Source organism: Hakea prostrata, chromosome 3 (assembly GCF_041222555.1).
Source record: "Hakea prostrata isolate BN-2017 chromosome 3, UWA_Hpros_2, whole genome shotgun sequence".
In the NCBI taxonomy this organism is placed as follows: domain Eukaryota; kingdom Viridiplantae; phylum Streptophyta; class Magnoliopsida; order Proteales; family Proteaceae; genus Hakea; species Hakea prostrata.
In genome coordinates, this window is record NC_142602.1 from 66295297 (window position 1) to 66314109 (window position 18813).

The following is an 18813-nucleotide window of genomic DNA, read 5'->3' on the forward strand; positions in this document are numbered from 1 at the left end:
TTATCTCATCTCAACCATTCTAGCTTCTTTAGCCTCTACATTCCTGTAAATAGCATTAAATTGTTCCTTGTAATCCCTCTCAATTATATCAAGAGAACCCATCTCCTCTTCTCCCAAAAATTTTCTACTAATTATATAGAAAATTGGCTGATAATTTATTAGCATTCTCTTACAGAAAATGAAAGCATAAATAGAGCAAAAAAAAAAAAAAAAACAAAGCATAAATACAACAATGAAAAGCATCATTTTTTTTGGCTCCCAATGAAAGCATGTATTTTTGGCCAAACTGGAAGTAACTGACAACATTCTCTTTGGGTGGTAGGTTTTCTTTGATAACAGGAACTTGGATGAAATTCTGAGACCATTCATGGAGTAAAGGAAGAGTCTCAGCATCAAGTAGTTTCATTCCTCCAAACTTCTTCCAAGGCAATGAGCCATAAAGGTATCCAACCCATTACCATATCCCAACCCCCCCTCCCCCCCCCCCCCCCTCCCCCCCCCTCCCCCCCCCCCCCCCCCCCCCCCCCCCCCCCCCCCCCCCCCCCCCCCCCCCCCTCCCCCCCCCCCCCCCCCCCCCCCCCCCCCCCCCCCCCCCCCCCCCCCCCCCCCCCCCCCCCCCCCCCCAACAATAATAAAAAACCCCCCCCCCCCCCCCCCCCCCCCCCCCCCCCCCCCCCCCCCCCCCACCCCCCCCCCCCCACAGTTTTGTTGGGGTTTGTCTACAAATTCTTCAAACATACAAAGATGAAATTGCAATACAATTGAGAGATGAAGATCGTCTTTAGCAAATCCGGAGAGCTTGAAGTTGCAACCTAACGAACCACCGATCGATGAGGTTGAGTCACACCTTGATGCTGTCTTTAAGGTAATTGATGCACCCTACTATCAAGGGTCTTCGTACCACCACCTCCAAGATAAAGCAACCTCCAACTAGAAGATGAGGTAGTTCTTCTAGTCCCTTAAAGGAACCAAAAGCTAGAGCACAACACTTAGACAACTCAAGAAAGAAATGAACTTTGTAAAACAAATAATGTGAGTGAGGAGAGTCACAATAGCACACAATATGCAAGGAAGGGTTAGGTTTATATAGGCCCAAACCACACCTCCTCACAAGGGGAGAATCAATTCTCCACTAATGGAGAATCAATGGTTTGTCCCTCCTCCACTAATGTGAATAAACCCCCTTGACCTAACCTCCCCACTACTTGGGGAAGTAACTCTTATATTCACTTCTTTGGAATGAATAGGCTTTAACCCATTCAAAGACCTTAACCCCCACTCATGGTAATGGTCATGAATGGTCATGAAGTTGAAATGAGAAATAAAGGTCAAGAGTTAGAATTTGAGTAATTCCACCATTCAAGTTAGCCCACCTCATCACCATGATCAAGACCTTTAAGACCCATGACCAATGTCATGAAGAGCCTCATAACCAAAGTCATGAAGGGCCTCCTTTAACCATGGTCATGAAGGGCCTTCTTTAATCATGGTGCCTCATTACCACCCTTACCTCAAGGGTCCCACACACAAACAAAACAATTAAGTAAAAGAAATGCAAAAACTAATTTTGAAACTTAATATATAGATAATATAGATTTTAATAAAAAACCTAACAATCCCCCACAAGTTTCAAAATTGCAAAAAAGGACTCGTGTTGTGACTTTATTAGACACTAAAGGACACATCGTTGTAGGTGTCTTTCGGACTTGAACCTACACTAGGTCTAATGAGTCGCGCTACAAAGTACGGGTAGAGTCAGACTCCTTGAACCTTTCCTCATTAGTGTAGCTGACCGCCCCATCATCCATGTCCTAAAGGTCGACTTTTGGAGCTACCTTTTACACTACACATTGGACTTTTGAACCGGCCATGTCCCTTATCTTGGATTCATGAATGTTTAGAGCACTCGCCTATAAGTTCTCATTAGTGGCGGCCAAACCACCTACATCCACTTAGGTTAGTCTCTGATGTGCACCACAACTAACACACCCCCACATTCCTTGGGATTAGACTAATTAAGAGCTTCGCTCAACCTTACCCTTGTGGTAGTACTATTACCTTCATCTACACCCTAGAATGGAATAACTATAAATGGTAGTACTGAACTGGTCTTCCCATGACTTCGTTTGTACCCCTTGAACCTAATTCAGGTATTTAGCCTCTTCACATAGGTAGGGTATCCATCATGTGACCTGAGGATTAGGCATTAACCCCATTCTTGTAGATGCAATACACAAGTTTTTGACAAACATAGCCTTTGTGAACATGTCAGCTTGATTCCTTTTTGACTTTACATAATCGATAGCTATCATTCCTTCATCTATGTACTGTCGCACAAGATTGTGTCTAAGGCGTATATGCCTCCTTTTACCATTGTACATCTTATTTTTGGCTAAGTGAATAGCTGCTTGGTTATCACAATGTAGTGATACCGATGGCGTCGGTTTTTCCCACAATGGTATATCCGCCATTAAACTTTTAAGTCATTTGGCTTCTGTTCCTACCTTCTCTAAAGCTATGAACTCAGCTTCCATGGTAGAACCTGTTCCACATGATTGCTTTGTGGACTTCCAAGAGATTGCACCACCTGCTAGTGTAAACACATACCCACTAGTGGCTAAGGATTCGTTTGTATCCGAAATCCAATTAGCATCACAATACCCTTCTAAAACTGTTGGCTTACCACTATAGTGTAAACTATAGTCTATAGTACCTTTTAGGTACCTTAGTAATCTATCGATTGCACTCCAATGCGCTTTACATGGATTTTGAGTATGTTGACTCAACTTTCCTACCGCAAGAGCAATATCTGGACGTGTACAATTCATGAGATATGAAACTGAACCAATGATTTGTGCATACCTTTTCTGGTTCCTTTGGTTCACCCAAGTTCCTTTTCAAATGACATCCCACCTCAAAAGGTGTTTTGACTGCTGAAAGTTCATGGTAGCCATACTTTGTAAGTATGTTTTCCACATAACGAGCTTGAGATAGTGAAATACAATTCCCTTGCTTGATGATCTTGATCCCAAGAATCATATCAGCTTCCCCTAAGTCTTTTGTGTCAAAATTAGACATCAAAATATGCTTAGTTTGATTCACTACTTCCAAGCTCGTCCCCATTATCAACATATCATCTACATATAGTAGAATAAATATGCCTTTACCACCGTGAAACTTGCTATATAAGCACCTTTCGGCATTGTTGATGATAAAGCCATTTGAAATTAGAGCCTTGTCTAATTTTTCATGCCATTGCTTAGGCGCTTGCTTCAATCCATATAAGGATTTCTAAGCTTGCAAACTTTTTGCTCTTGTGCTTTTATAATACAACCTTCTGGTTGTTTTATGTAAATTTCCTCTTCTAAATCACCATTTAGAAAAGCAGTTTTTACATCCATTTGATGGATGACCAAGTTATGTATTGACGCAATTGCCAACATAACTCTTATTGAGGCGATTCTTGACATAGGGGCAAATGTGTCAAAATAATCGATGTTTGATTTTTGCCTAAATCCCTTGACAACAAGTCTAGCCTTGAAACGATCAAGGGACCCATCACTTTTTAACTTCTTTCGAAATATCCACTTGGTCTCCAAAGTTTTAGAGCCAATTGGTAAATCTACCAATTCCCAAGTATTATTCGCCAAGATTGAATCAAGTTCACTCTTGATTGCCTCCTTCCAAAAGATGGCATCTAGTGATGTGATAGCCTCTTTATAATTAAGAGGATCCTTATCTACCAAGTAAACAAGCCACTCATCATCCTTATATTTGGGTCTTTTGAGTCGTTTGCTTGTTCTTGACTGATTTCCATCACTAATACCCAATTGATTGATAGTCTCTTCAATTGGATCCAACTCCCCATTGATCAATTGGCTCTCCTTACTTATAGGTAAGGCGGAGTTAAAGGGGAATATTCTTTCAAAGAACTCAACGTCCCTTGATTCTATGATGCTATTTGGTTCAATAACATCATCCATGGATTTAATTACCATAAATCGGCATGCCGTGCTATTTATCGCATACCCCAAGAACACACAATCACATGTTTTGGGACCTAGTTTCATTTTCTTGGAATCCGGTAATAACACCTTGGCCAAACAGCCCCAAATACGTAAATGTTTTATACTTGGTTTTCTACCAAACCATTTTTCAAATGGAACCATACCGGTCTTGTTATGTGGGATTCTATTTAATAGATAACATGAAGTCAACATGGCTTCCCCCCACATATCAAGTGGTACACTAGAACTCAACAACATGGAGTTCATCATCTCTTTAAGAGATCTATTTTTCCTTTCCGCTACCCCATCTGATTCCGGTTGGTAAGGAGCGGTCGTTTCATGGATAATTCCATTTTCCTCACAAAACTTATCAAGATTAAGATACTCAGTCCCTCTATCGGTTCTAAGTCTTTTAATCTTCTTGCCAAGTTGATTTTCAACTTCCGTTTTGTAAGATATAAATGCCTTTCCAGCCTCATCCTTATGGTATATCTAGAATAATCATCTATGAAGGTGATAACATAATTGTTTCCTCCCCTTGACTCATATGACTTATAGTCACATAAGTCACTATGGATCAATTCCAAGAGATCACTCTTTCTATCCATAGTCTTGTGAGGCATTTTGGTTAACTTAGCCTCCACACAAGTTTTACACTTGTCCTTGGGAGATTCCACCTTTTTCGGTGATCATCCCTAACTTGCATAGTTTGGTGATATATTTTACACTACTATGACCTAACCTACCATGCCACAAATCAAAAGAATTAGACGAAACAACAAAGTAAGTAGAAGAGGTACTAGCCTTTTCAATTACAACATTGGAAATACTAAGTACAAACAATCCCTCACTAAGATATCCTTTTCCCATAAATACATTGTTTTTAGTGATAATTGCCTTATCACTTTCAAAAGCTAACTTCATTCCTACTTTATTAAGCAAAGGAATTGAAATTAAATTTCGCCTAATATCCGACACATGAAGGACATTGGTGAGAACAATAGTCTTCCCCGAAGTGAGTTTCAAAGTCACCTTACCTTTTCCCATAACATGGGCACTTTGGGAATTTCCCATGTGCCCATGGAATAAGAGGAAAACATATTGAGATCACCACAGATGTGTCTTGTAGCACCGCTATCCAACACCCAATCCTTTGGTTTTTCAACCAGGTTGGCTTCTGTGATCATAGCTACAAACACATCATCTTCAACTAGGTTCACCTTTTCAGTTTTTTTCTTTTTGAACCTACAATCTTTTTTAAAATGGCCAACCTTTCCACAAACAAAACAAGTCAGTTTCTTCTTCTTAGAAGACTCATCATATTTTTGATGACTTTTCCTCTTTTTGTTTTGCTTGTTGGTTTCCACCAAGTTCGCTTTTAGGCGACTTTCTCCAAGGTCTTTTTCACCTTTGTCTTTGAACCGGTTCCTTTCTTCAATCTTGATCCTTACAACCAACTGGTCTAAGGTCAATCCTGTCTTCTTATGTTTCATAGACATCTTGAAAGCATTCCATGAAGGTGGAAGTTTCTCAATCAAGGCACCGGTTACAAATTCTTCAGGTAAGACCATTTTCTCTTTTGCTAGCTTCCCAATCACAATTTGAAATAAATCAATTTGGGTTGATATTGTGTCACTATCTTTCATAGTAAAATTTAGAAAGCTAGCCACCAAGTATTTCTTTGAACCAGCATCTTCAAGAGAATACTTTTTAACCAAAGCATCCCAAATCGAATAAGCATATTCTAATGAACTATACACATGGTATAAGTCATTAGATAATGCATTCAGAATTCGATTCTTGCATTGGTAGTCCGCTTGAATCCAAGCCATCATTTTGCCCTTCTTAACAGGATCAATACTTTTTTCTAGCATGGGTTCAGTCAAGGCAAATGCCACCCCAATTTGGGCTAAGGCAAATAGCAACATTTGCCTCCACCTTTTGAAGTTTTGACCTCCAAACTGTTCGATTTTGTCGAACTCAGTGACAATCCTCATCTTACCCAAATCCGGGATAAGATCTGCACTCGTTGGAATTACATTAGTGGGGATTGAATCATGAGTAGCAAGGAATGGATATCTCATACCATCTATGGCAACGAAAGTGTCGTCACCTTGTTTGTTGACATTACCTTCAACGGTATTGTTTAAAGGATCTCCTCCGGTGTTAATTCCATCAACAACCTCAATGTTGTTGTCTCCGTCTTTGTTGAAGTCGCCATCTACAAGACTTGCCATTGGATCTTCCAAATCAATTACCTTAAACTTGTTGGGGCAATTGTATTACAAATTCTTCAAACGTACAAAGATGAAATCGCAATACAATTGAGAGATGAAGATCGTCTTTAGCAAATCCGGAAAGCTTGAAGTTGCAACCTAATGAACCACCGATCGATGAGGTTGAGTCACACCTTGATGCTGTCTTTAAGGTAATTGATGCACCCTACTACCAAGGGTTCTTCGCACCACCACCTCCAAGATAAAGCAACCTCCAACTAGAAGATGAGGTAGTTCTTCTAGTCCCTTAAAGGAACCAAAAGCTAGAGCACAACACTTAGACAACTCAAGAAAGAAATGAACTTTGTAAAACAAATAATGTGAGTGAGGAGAGTCACAATAGCACACAATATGCAAGGAAGGGTTAGGTTTATATAGGCCCAAACCACACCTCCTCACAAGGGGAGAATCAATTCTCCACTAATGGAGAATCAATGGTTTGTCCCTCCTCCACTAATGTGAATAAACCCCCTTGACCTAACCTCCCCACTACTTGGGGAAGTAACTCTCATATTCACTTCTTTGGAATGAATAGGCTTTAACCCATTCAAAGACCTTAACCCCCACTCATGGTAATGGTCATGAATGGTCATGAAGTTGAAATGAGAAATAAAGGTCAAGAGTTAGAATTTGAGTAATTCCACCATTTAAGTTAGCCCACCTCATCACCATGATCAAGACCTTTAAGACCCATGACCAATGTCATGAAGAGCCTCATAACCAAAGTCATGAAGGGCCTCCTTTAACCATGGTCATGAAGGGCCTTCTTTAATCATGGTGCCTCATTACCACCCTTACCTCAAGGGTCCCACACACAAACAAAACAATTAAATAAAAGACATGCAAAAACTAATTTTGAAACCTAATATATAGATAATATAGATTTTAATAAAAACCCCCATATATATTTTTTTTTTATATTTATAAGGTTTTAAAAAAAAAAAAAAAAAACCCAAAAAAAAAAAAAAAGGGTGTGGAAAAATTTGAGGGGAAATCTTTAAAAGAAAAGGGGGGAGGGAAAAAAACAAAAAAAAGAAATTCAACCAAAAGTCCCGGCCAAGGTTCCCCCCCCTTCCTTTCTCTCCCCCCCCCCCCCCCCCACCCCCCTTCCCCCCCCCCTCCCCACCCCTAATTCCGTAGCCAATTTTCATCTACTAGAACATCTAACTGATTAATTTAGCTAAATTGATTTCTCATCAAGCTTCTCCAACTCTTAACTTCCTTTTAATTTTATTTTCAATTTCAGCAAAATCGAGTAGCTAAAGATCAATAAGCATCATATATATAAATGGAAATTGAAGAATGGTGTTCAGATGAATCTCTTGATCCTAATCAGTTAAACAATAACTAAAAAATGATCCATGGAAGAAGAAGAGCTACACTAGTAATATATTACCTTCTCATCTGCAAATTTAGCCCAGAAACGAGCCATAGCTCTCTGATAAGGATCTGCACCCAGTAAAGGATACCCATCCCAAGTATCATCGATCTACTCAAGGTTAACAAGTGATTCTGCACTAGGTTTCTCATCATGGATGAGGACAGGAACCTTCTTATGAATCGGGTTAGATTGCAGAAGAAGGGAGCTTTTGTTTGCTAGGTCTTCTTCTATGTACTCATATTCTACACCTTTGATCTTCAAAGCCCATTCAATCATACGGCTAGGAAGGCTAGTAGCTAGGAGTCCCAAGCAACTTCGCCTTTCCCGTCTCCAAAACCCTTTTGTGAATCGGTATTATTAATCTTTCTCTCTCTCCCTTCATCAATTTATAGAGACTCAGGATAAGTAAAGCATGCAAATTCCTTGAAAGTGTAAGATAACATGGATAGGTTCATGCACTGGAGCTTGGATTGGATAAGGTGCATGGACTTCAAACTTGTATTTGAATCCATTTGGTTGGTTTCAAACTTCAGCAATTTCTTGGATTGACCTGATTCTTTAGACTCCAGTGCAGCTGTCTTATTTCAATTTTGAAACACAACACTGAGCTGCGAACAGCGGCGATAAAATCACGTCGTCTAAAACTCCAGTAACTGTTGATCAAACCCATGTGATATTGTGGTTGTTTTAAGTGAAGTAAAACCGGTATTTTGATTTGGCTCAACAATGTTTCAAACCAATTGCTGGAACGATTTTGCACACCAAACCGAAAGTTTCAGTGAGAATTAAAAATGCCAAATGGAAGGAAAAATAAAACTCTTCTTATTTGCACTTCTACTTCTCCATGTCATCATAATGAATACAATGATTTTATCAGGGTGAGTTCTCTGGCTTTGTTTGGTTTATAAAATATTATTTTCTTTTCATTGATTATTGATGTGGGTTTCCTTCTTCCTATGTTGCAGATTGCAACAGTTTTGTGAAAATGTTTCAAGAAATTGAAGAATCTCAAGCGAAGCCAAAGGATCCAGGAGAACAAAGACGCTACTGATACTGCTGGACTTCTTGAGATCAAATAACTGTAAATGTCATTCAGGACAAAGCTTCGCCTAGGACTTTAGCTTATACATTATGTTTATGTGCTAAGGTCTAATAATTAAATAAAAGATGAAAGCTTGTATTTCTTTGCTAAACTTGTTCTTTAAAATGGTTATGAGAATCTTGTGAGCTGGAACTGTTTCCTGACTCTATAGGTTACCTATTGATAGAAAAGAAGAACTGCATTAGTGGATTAGTGTTGGTGGTAGTTGTGAAGTGGTGAAATTGGGTATATTAATAGAACCACAAACTCCTATTTTCTCCACCTTACAACTCTATAAATATATCTCTCTCTCCCCTTCCCATTTGTAGAGGCATCAAGGATAGAACCTTACCTTACAATGATGGGGAAGTGTGGTCTTCAATTTCTCTTTCTCATCCTTTTTCTTCAGTTTTCAATGCTCTTTTGCATCCGTCCGACCTTGGTTAATCACCCAGTTCATAAACATGAAGGGCTCGATAAACCTCAACAACTTGCTGCACATGGGGCATTCTATTTCTTCTCACCTCCACCTCCATCACATGAAAAACCCATTAAACCTCTAGAACCTGCTGCACCTGGGGCATTCTATTTCTTTTCACCCCCACCTCCATTGCATGCAAAATCCATTAAACCTCTAAAACCTGTTGCACCTGGCGCGTTCTATTTCCTCTCACCTCCACCTCCATCACAATCAAAACCCAATAAACCTCTAGAATCTTCTGCACCTGGGGCATTCTATTTCCTCTCACCTCCACCTCCATCACAAGCAAAACCCAATAAACCTCTAGAATCGGCTGCACCTGGGGCGTTCTATTTCCTCTCCCCTCCACCTCCACATGCAAAACCCATTAAACCTCTAAAACCTGCTGCACCTGGGGCGTTCTATTTCCTCTCCCCTCCACCTCCACATGCAAAACCCATTAAACCTCTAAAACCTGTTGCACCTGGGGCGTTCTATTTCCTCTCACCTCCACCTCCATCACAGGAAAAACCCAGTAAACCTCTAGAATCTGCTGCAACTGGGGCGTTCTATTTCCTCTCACCTCCACCTCCATCACAGGCGAAACCCAATAAACCTCTAGAATCTGCTGCACCTGGGGCGTTCTATTTCCTCTCACCTCCACCTCCATCACATTGAAAACCCAATTAACTTCTACATATTGATGCACCTGGGGCGTTCTAGTTCCTCTCACCTTTACCTCCCTCCGCACCCCTCCTTCAAAATACATATTTATCATCAGTTTCTTGTGAGCCGGTCCTGCATTTGAGTGTAATCGATGTCCCTTACATACTCTATGAGATCAACAAAGTCAATCATGTATTAAACTTCGCTTATTTATTTTAATGTAAAATGACTAATTTTTCCTTGACATTGTTTTTCTAAAGAGTCCAATTTCTTGTGACCAAAAGTTGTAATTGATTAGATTATGTAATCTACAGTATTTCTTTTGCATTGTTTTGCTTGTTAATTGACTTTTTTTATTTCACGAATACGTAATAGGCTATAATGGGTAGGTGCCATCGAGTTTAATGACAACCCTTTATAAAGATTAAGTTGAGATGATGGAGGCTTTTATTAAAGATTATGGATTAATATCGAATTAAATTGAAGTTAGTGTTTTATAGTCTGGACATTATTTTATTTTTGGTGAAATGATGATCTAGATTGCAGACCTTGAGTGCTATGTCAATGGCTAATGGGTTTGTTTTCTTGGGTTGTGATTTGCTGGTTCAACCGGTCAAACCAGCGTTTTGAACGATTTTTGGGTCATTGGCAGTCTCGATTTAAAAGCAATCCAATATTCTAGGAACCCTGCCATTGTTGCATTTTCCTTAATATTCTCACAACTCTCAAACCAACGCTAAAGAATTGAGAAGTCTGGATCAACGACCCTGATGGGAAGCGACACTTGCTGACCACAAATATTTGGGGGGGGGCATAGAATACCATTTTAGGTCCCATTTTTATTTAATAATTTTTTATTTGCGGGGCCTTACATGATTTTGTGGTTAAAAAGTGTAAAGGGAACATAAAGAGTTCATCATTTGGATTTGGAATTGATAATAACAAAATCAGAAGAAAAAAAATTAATTTAACGATTGTTATAGAAGAAGAGAGGAACTGTGAAATCCCCCAGATTTCTACCCCTTTAACCCATGGTTTTAAGACCGAGAACTTGGGCCTTGATTCGGCGACAATCGTGGACCATCCAATTCGATCACGAAGGATTGAAAATTGAATCAATGTTGGTAGATGACCCTTATAATGATTCAAAAACTCTCCTAGAGTTTAAGTGAAGAGAGAAGATTAGTCTTGATAGTGTAAAAAGGGTAATTTTGGAATATCTGTAGATCAGTGATGGAGAATCCGATTGACGCGAATAAGATATCAAATTGAAGATCGTCAAAAGACCTTTCCAACAAGCCAAAAATCATTGAAATCGGAGTTTGTTTGGGGGTCCAACCATTGACAGAAGTTTGGGCCGTTTGGGTGAACCAACCTCCACCCTATTTTCTATTTAAGGGCAAAAACGAAATTTCGGATTTTTAAACCCTATTTTATGTTTTAATTCATCCGTAGCCGCATTTTATTTTACAAGAACGACTTTGAGGCTGCAGGAAAAGGAGAAACGAAAGAGAGGAGCGACTTCCATCCTTCCGAAGGTTTTTATGATCCGAATCTTCGCAAAATCATTAGGAAATGCTAGTTTTCTTTAATCCTTCTCTTATTCACAATTTTGTGAGTATTTTCTCTTCTTTCCTTTTGAGAGATCTTAAAGGAATGCATGTTTGGTACATTGGATAATCCTCTTTTATTGTATTAAGGTTCCCCTTGAGCTTGGGAGTAATGCTTTATTCCCTTGCAAAAGATTTTAGAATTTGACTCCCCAGTTCACCCACGGGTGATTTATGAAAGCCAAATTTGGGGCATTTTGATTTTGGTCAAATTGGATAAAATTAAAGGTACCCGTAAGATCCTTTTGTTGTCAATTAACTATTCCCAAAATTTCGTTTCGTTTAGACTTTGAATTGGTGGCGAATTAGAGATCATTCACTAGTGAGGTTGAGAATTACCCTTTTTAACCTAGTTTTTCAGATTTTGGTTTTCGTGGGAAGATTTTAGGATATCCTTTGAAATCCAAATTGGCTCTAATTTGTGATAATTATTTCTTTGCATAAATAGGTTAATATATCTTTAATCACTAATTTGTGGGAGTGGATTCTTGGATTTGGAGGAAGAACAATGTAAAAGGTGAGGAATATACTTAACCTTATCTTGCATGTTTAATTATGTTAATTAATTTTTATTATTAATATCTTGGTTTGCTTTAGTGTTATTTTGTGATTATATATTCTATCTTTCAATATCTTTGAATAGTGACATGAGAGTGTATAAGATGGCTGATATTGAATGGATTGAGTTTTTCTTTTACTTAAATTATTGTTATGAAAATATATGGATGATATTGAATTAAATTTCTCATTTTATTTCATGTTGCAAACTAAGGTTGTGAGTTCACCCATTGTCCTAGTGACATTATATGATTGCTTGTATTGTGGTTGGGAATGGAGAATGCCCTTTTGGCATTTCTGCCATAGGATACCAGAGGAGGCGGTATGGGACGCATTCCTATGGTGTCCTTGGCTCTTTCCCGATTATTGATTTACATATTTAGGGCATGTCTAGAAGTGTTTGGTTAGGTGACCTCATGAGTACTACTACCCTTTTGACAGGGGTATTGAAGCCGGTTAACCCGTGATGTTGGTGGCTAGGTCCTTGTGTCAAGCAGGGCTCACTATCATCATAGAGAGGTAGAGTTGCATATAATAGATAAGGGCTCATGGACGCTCAAGACCGGTGAAATGACCCATGAGAAGACATGGAGATCATCCTGTCAATTATATGTGGATGACCACTGGGTTAATGAATGGGGTCCAACAGATGCCTCCCGTTGAGGATTTCATTCATAGGTGGGAAGGTATTGAACCAACAGAGCACTAGGCGTGAGGGGAGATATCCGGACCATATGTAGTACGAGACCGTATAACTTTGCATTGGGCTTAGAGTAATCCTTGACACGCGCCAGATCTTATACCAATGGTGATGTGAGAGAGTGGTGACCTAATCCCCAACCATGGCTTGACAGGACTTTACACAACAACCGCGGAGAACCCAACAGACGTGCATCAGAGCCATGAGGGAAGAGTGATGAGACCGCCCAAAGAAGACTGGTGTGTGACTTAATGCGTATTTACCATAGAGACTTCAGGATAGAGTTATGAGCATAATCATTCACATATCATATCATTGTCATTAATTACATTATTGATATTCAGGTTATATATGTGGTGTGGAATCTTGAGAATGAATGTGTGATATGATGTTGAGTTGACCTCACTGATATCTGTTGAACTCATTCCTTTTATATGTCTTTTTCTATTAAATTATGCTGCAGGTTATGAGGACTTCTTCCAAATGGAGGATTCGTTGCTAGTATATCTTCTTGAAGGAGTGACCGAAGAAGAAGTGGACGCACATGGAGCTTCATGCCAGTATCAAGGCTATTCTTTTAGGTGGGATTCCATTAGAGAACTAGTCTAGTTTAGTTTTTTGCTACGTTGAAAACTACTCTCTTTTCTTTTCAAAACTCTGATGTTATACTTTTATTTTGAAGTAATGGATGATTGTAACTATTATTTCGGTTTTGATAACTTAGTATGATAAACTTGATTTATTCTTGTCCATTTAATTATGCTATATCATGTTTTGTTTGGATTTGTCATTGAACCTAGATCTTGCGGTGCATCACCCCCACGGGCATTCGGGTAATGACCGGATCCTGCTGGGTGGGGTGTGACAAGAACAATTCGAAAGGAAACACGGAACTGTGCATTTCAAGGTAAAACATCACTTTTATTATCTTTTCTAATTCTCATTTGGCAGTCTTTGGCATGATTTTTATTTTTTATTTTTTATTTTTATCCAAATAAATAGAAATAGCAGTGTTTAGTATAATTTATACAACTTATTTCTACTTAAAAAGTTGAAAACATAATCAAAAGTAAAAAACAAGGCTCCACCTGTTTTTTATTTTTCCATGAAAATAGCTTTCATTTGTTTTTGCGATTGTTCTTAAAGGACATGTGACTCAGTGGCTCTAATGGTTATAAGTGAGGTCAATGCAGTAATTTACATTTATTATTTTTAATAAAATTTCTACCATTGTCGTGGAGTATTACATAGGGATATGAAGCTTCACAATCTTCTAAGCTGCATTTGTTTGCAAAGGTGGGGTGGGAAAGATAAATATGTGGGCCCTATGTGTAATGGGGTGAGGGAGAAGAAAAGGTAAATGTGGAAAAATGTTAATTGTGTCTCATACTTTTACTTTTTCACAAGTCCCACATATTTCCAAAAACTTGTTGTGAAAAAGTACAATGCAAGTGTACGCTGTCGTAACAAGTAATATAATGATAAAAGATCGATCCCTCGAAGACTATAGATTAAGTACCAAATTAATTATACCAATTTTATTTGAACAAATAATAAGGAAGATAATTATTCTAGACTATATTGCAAATTGAAAGTTAAATTGAGATTATTAATTGCTAAAGACCTAGGGGTCAGATTTCACCATAACTAAGCATTCCCACCCTTTTCTCCCTCTTTATAATTTGAGAAATATTTTCCTGATTGATAGTCGAGATTCCCTTTCCTATCTATTAGTCTCTCTGGAGTACTAATAGAAATTCCCTCAATTGCTAACCCACTATATTTCTATGTGGGTTACAACAACTGAGAAATCATTAAATTCTGTGGATTCCCATGTAACAACTACAAACCATGTAAGTATATCTCTATCCTACATGTAATTCATGGCTTTTACTCCAAGGAACTAAACACATAAATCCCCTCTCAGTTCATTATGATTAACAAATCAGTTGATTAGTGGCCAATTAATCAAAAGCATGAAGAATAGAAGTAAAAACTCAATCAAGGGAAACAATATTCAAAATTATATTGATGAAGTCAAGAGTGGGAATTCAAAGATAGGCTACATTTGATCCCTAGAAAAACTAAATTAGTTCATACTCGAAACTAAAAACATTACAGAGGAGTTCAAGAACATTGAAAGAAGATGAAGAAAAACTTATTCCCAAGCTTCAGATCTCCAAAGCCATCCAACGTCTTCTGGTTCAACCTCCACGCTCTTCCAAAGCTCCCAAAGACGTCCTCCTCCAGTTCCTTGGCTTTGCTATCCTTTTATAGATTAATTAAACAAACAGTTTAAATCAAACTCAGAGTTCTTATTTGACTTAACCAAGGAGTGTTTTGATGTATAAATTAAGGGTGTTAATTTGGTTAAAAAACCGTTAAACCGTACCGTACCGAACCGTTTAAACCTTACCGTACCGTACCGTTTCCAAATTTGGTACGGTTTTTACCGTTACCGAATTTGGTGATTCGGTACGGTACGGTTATGGTAAACAGTGTCATACCGTCGGTAAATACCGTTTTACCGATTACCGATTACCATTTACCGTACCATATACCGTAAAGATATTAACCCTTTTAAAGTTTAAACCCTAAACTTATGTCAGAGAGTCATGCTTCACTTCGAAGAATCAAAGGACAAGAGTCACAAAGATAGAGAACACTGCCAGTGTTGGGAGCATAGAGAGTGATATTATATAATGCTTGAGGTAAGTAACTAATCAAATGTTATAGATCTAATTAATTATTAACTACCCTTTCTTATTCTGTTTGAAAACGTGGACATGGACTGTAGTCAAGTAAACTGAAGTAGACATAGTCAGAAGGGGCAATGGAATAGGCAAATCTAGTGAATGAATTGGAAGTCTTGAGAGAAGAATTCCCTCTCCCTTGGTTGACAAGCAAAGACAGAAAATAATGGATAGATTTAATGATTGCTCTTTTATGGGTTTTTGTAGATCATGGCAATGCTGAGCTCAAGCATTTCAGCAGCTTTAGCAATTGCATATCAGCATATGTGGCTTCTTCCACCATCACATATCTAGACTTTAAAAAAAGCAAGAATTGTTCCCATATAAAAAACCCATTACAAGTGACAAAACAAGAAGAAGAGGGCAACAGAGAAGCAAGACAATACCGTAACAAAACCGCACCGTATACCGAACCGTGCCGTTTTTCCATACCGATTTTATGCCGTTTTCATACCGTACCGTTTTTTAAATTACCGTTTTCATACCGTACCGTATAAATATGGTACGGTATGGTTATGGTTTGAGGTTTTCAAATTCAATACCGTACCATACCGTACCGAATTACCGTTACCGTACCGAATCGACACCCTTAGTATAAATCGGACTAACTTAGAGATCTCCAATGCATAATCCCACCGTTGGATTTGAAGACCAAGACGTCATGAAGCTCTCCTCCAAAAATCAGCTCGATCGGACACCATATGACCATCCGATTAATATCTTGATCAAAACTGGACAGAGACACTCAAAATCGGGATTCTTCTATCCTTCTTATTTGAATTGGATTCTTCTTCCTCTTTTCCCTTCTTTGATCAAATCCTAAATAGGAAATAAAACGTAGAAGCATGCAAGGACTCATTCTCTTTATGTTTTTGACTTGAAGTAGGACTCTTGCAATAATACCCAGATTTGATTGATAATTTCCTACATGTAAAAGTAATAAATCTTTATTAGAATTTGTTAGGAAATATATAAAATCACCAAAATTATAGAAATTAAAGGGAAGGGTGCAACATATTCATTTTCATATCATATTAGGGTAAATTGATATAAAACAATTGTAAATACATGGAAATATAGTTAATTAATCATATAAAATAATATGCATGAAATCAACTTATCAGCGTTTTAAAAAAGCTTGAGGTGGGAAATTGAGTTGCCACTTCACCAAACAAGTTTCCTTAATCTAAATAAATTTGTCTCTATCTTTTCCACCCAAACACTCAAACAATCAACACTTTTAGGATTTAAAGGAAAATAGGAATTTTTTTTTTCAAGAATTTTCCCACCCCCACCTTTATTTCAGAAAACAAATGCTGTCCTAATGGATCATAAAACAATGATGCTTAAAATAGCAAACCTTGGACTTGCTCGAGCAGTCATGGTTCCACTCAAGAAGTACACACACTAAATGTTGACCCTCTGGCATTAAGCACCTGAAGTGCTTCTTACGCCGCACATTACTCAATACCAGTGGCTATGTGGTTTGTGGGGCGTCATATTTGCTGAACTAGTCACTAATCAAGCGTTGTTTCCGGGAGATTTTGAATTATAAGAACTACTTCATATTTTCTGGTAATTGGGTAATCCAAATGAAGAAGTTTGGCCAGGAATAAGCATACTAATGAACTGGCATTACAAAGGGGAAGGGGGGTTGTTGGAGTTCAAAGGTTTGCCTCAAAAATTTAAAAACATTTAACATCACTGTCGCTGGGGATTGAACCCGGGTAACAGGCAGGAATTCTCGCCACTATACTACAATAACACTGACTTTTTCTTTTTCAATCCAGAAGGAATGATCCTTTGACTCAAAGAATTCTAGAGAATATCAAGTTTTTTAACATATTATTTCTAGCTTAGACTGATAAACTGAAAAAATTTATTATATCTATGACATTTTTTTTTTTTGGTTAATATATCCATGACAAAAGGGCCCCCAATTAAACTCTCCGTAGTATACATTTTTGGATGCCAGCATATATCACCAAACAGTTGTAAATATGTAACTATTATTTTTCATTAAAAAAAATGTAAATATTGGTATCACCTAATACCGGCGCTGCAGCAAACAAAAATTATTTGGCCCAGACACAGAGTTTGGTACAAGAAAAATCAAGGCTATGTTTGTTTTTTTTCTTCTTAAATAATCAAGTCTATTTTGAACTCCTTTCTCTGTATTTTAAATGATTTCTTATCAAGCTTTTCCAACTCTAACTTCTTTTAATTTTATTTTGAATTTCAGCAAGATCGAGTAGCTAAAGATCAATAAGCATCATGTATGTAAATGGTAAATGAACAATGGTGTTCAGATGAATCTCTTGATCCTAATCAGTAAAACAATAACTAAAAATGATCCATCATGGTGTTCATCCAAAACAATAACTAAAAATGATTCATGGAAGACGAAGAGCTACACTAATAATATATTACCTTCTCATTTGCAAATTTAGTCCAGAAACGAGCCATAACTCTATGATAAGGATCTGCAGGCAGTAAAGGATACCCTTCGCAAGTATCATCGATGTACTCAAGGATTACAAGTGATTCTGCAATAGTTTTCTCATCATGGATGAGGACAGGAACCTTCTTATGAATCGGGTTAAATTGCAGAAGAAGGGAGGTTTTGTTTGCTAGGTCTTCTTTTATGTACTCATATTCTACACCTTTGATCTTTAAAGCCCATTCAATCCTACGGCTAGGAAGGCTAGTAGCTAGGAGTCCCAAGCAACTTCACCTTTCCCATCTCCAAAACCCTTTTGCGAATCCGTTTTATTAATCTTTGTCTCTCTCCCTTCATCAATTTATAGAGATTCAGGATAGGTAAAGCATGCAAATTCCTTGAAAGTGTATGATAAGATGGATAGGTTCATGCACTTCAAACTTGTATTTGAATCCATTTGATTGATTCCAAAAGTCAGCAGTAGTTTTTTTTTTTTTTTTTTTGGTGGGGGGGGCTATTTGAGGTTCATCCGGGCCAGCTCGCGCGCACCTTGATTATATCCTCAGGGGGATGCTTGTCATCCTCAAGAGTCGAACCCATGACTTCTCCACTGAGAAGTATGGATCTTATCACTCTACCAACCCTGCATTGACAAAAGTCAGCAATTTCTTGGATTGACGTGATTCTTTAGACTCCAGCGCAGCTGTCATATTTCAATTTTGAAGCACGGCATTGAGTTGCGAACGGTGGCAATGAAGCCACGTCGTCCAAAAACCGAGTAACCGTTGATTAAACTCTTGTGGTATTGTGGTTGTTTTAAGTGAAGTAAAACCGATATTTTGGTTCGGCTCAACGAGGTTTCAAACCAGTTGCTGGACTGA

General features: G+C 38.2%; 1 pseudogene; it reads right to left on the reverse strand.

Moving 5' to 3' along the window:
• LOC149022810 (uncharacterized) lies at positions 1 to 18642 on the reverse strand (annotated as a pseudogene).
• Positions 18643 to 18813: the final 171 nt, after the last annotated feature.